Source organism: Penaeus monodon, chromosome 30 (assembly GCF_015228065.2).
Source record: "Penaeus monodon isolate SGIC_2016 chromosome 30, NSTDA_Pmon_1, whole genome shotgun sequence".
Taxonomy (NCBI): domain Eukaryota; kingdom Metazoa; phylum Arthropoda; class Malacostraca; order Decapoda; family Penaeidae; genus Penaeus; species Penaeus monodon.
Window position 1 is genome coordinate 22098000 of NC_051415.1, and position 241 is coordinate 22098240.

General features: G+C 31.5%; 1 protein-coding gene across 1 annotated transcript in view; it reads right to left on the reverse strand.

The window, feature by feature from the left end:
- Positions 1 to 72: 72 nt before the first annotated feature.
- LOC119592631 (N-acetylgalactosaminyltransferase 7-like) overlaps positions 73 to 241 on the reverse strand; it is a gene marked incomplete in the record, with an annotated part of 14643 nt that continues 14474 nt past the window's right edge. Inside the window, 1 exon segment of the mRNA XM_037941526.1 lies at positions 73 to 241.

Below are 241 nucleotides of genomic sequence, written 5' to 3' on the forward strand. Positions count from 1 at the left end.
TCCCAACAGCAATGGATTAACATATATTACAATGTCCAAAGAATGGTTCATTCTCCTTCCATGTGCAAGAGATTTTTTTTTCTTATAATTGATAAACCAGAATATATTATCATTTAACTTGGATCACAACTGGCAGTCACAACGGACTTCTGATTATCATATCTTCTACACTTAATGACTGACAACTCTCCTTATTTCTTAAAATTTAGAGGTAATAGTGATCTTCTTTTGCATAAAACTG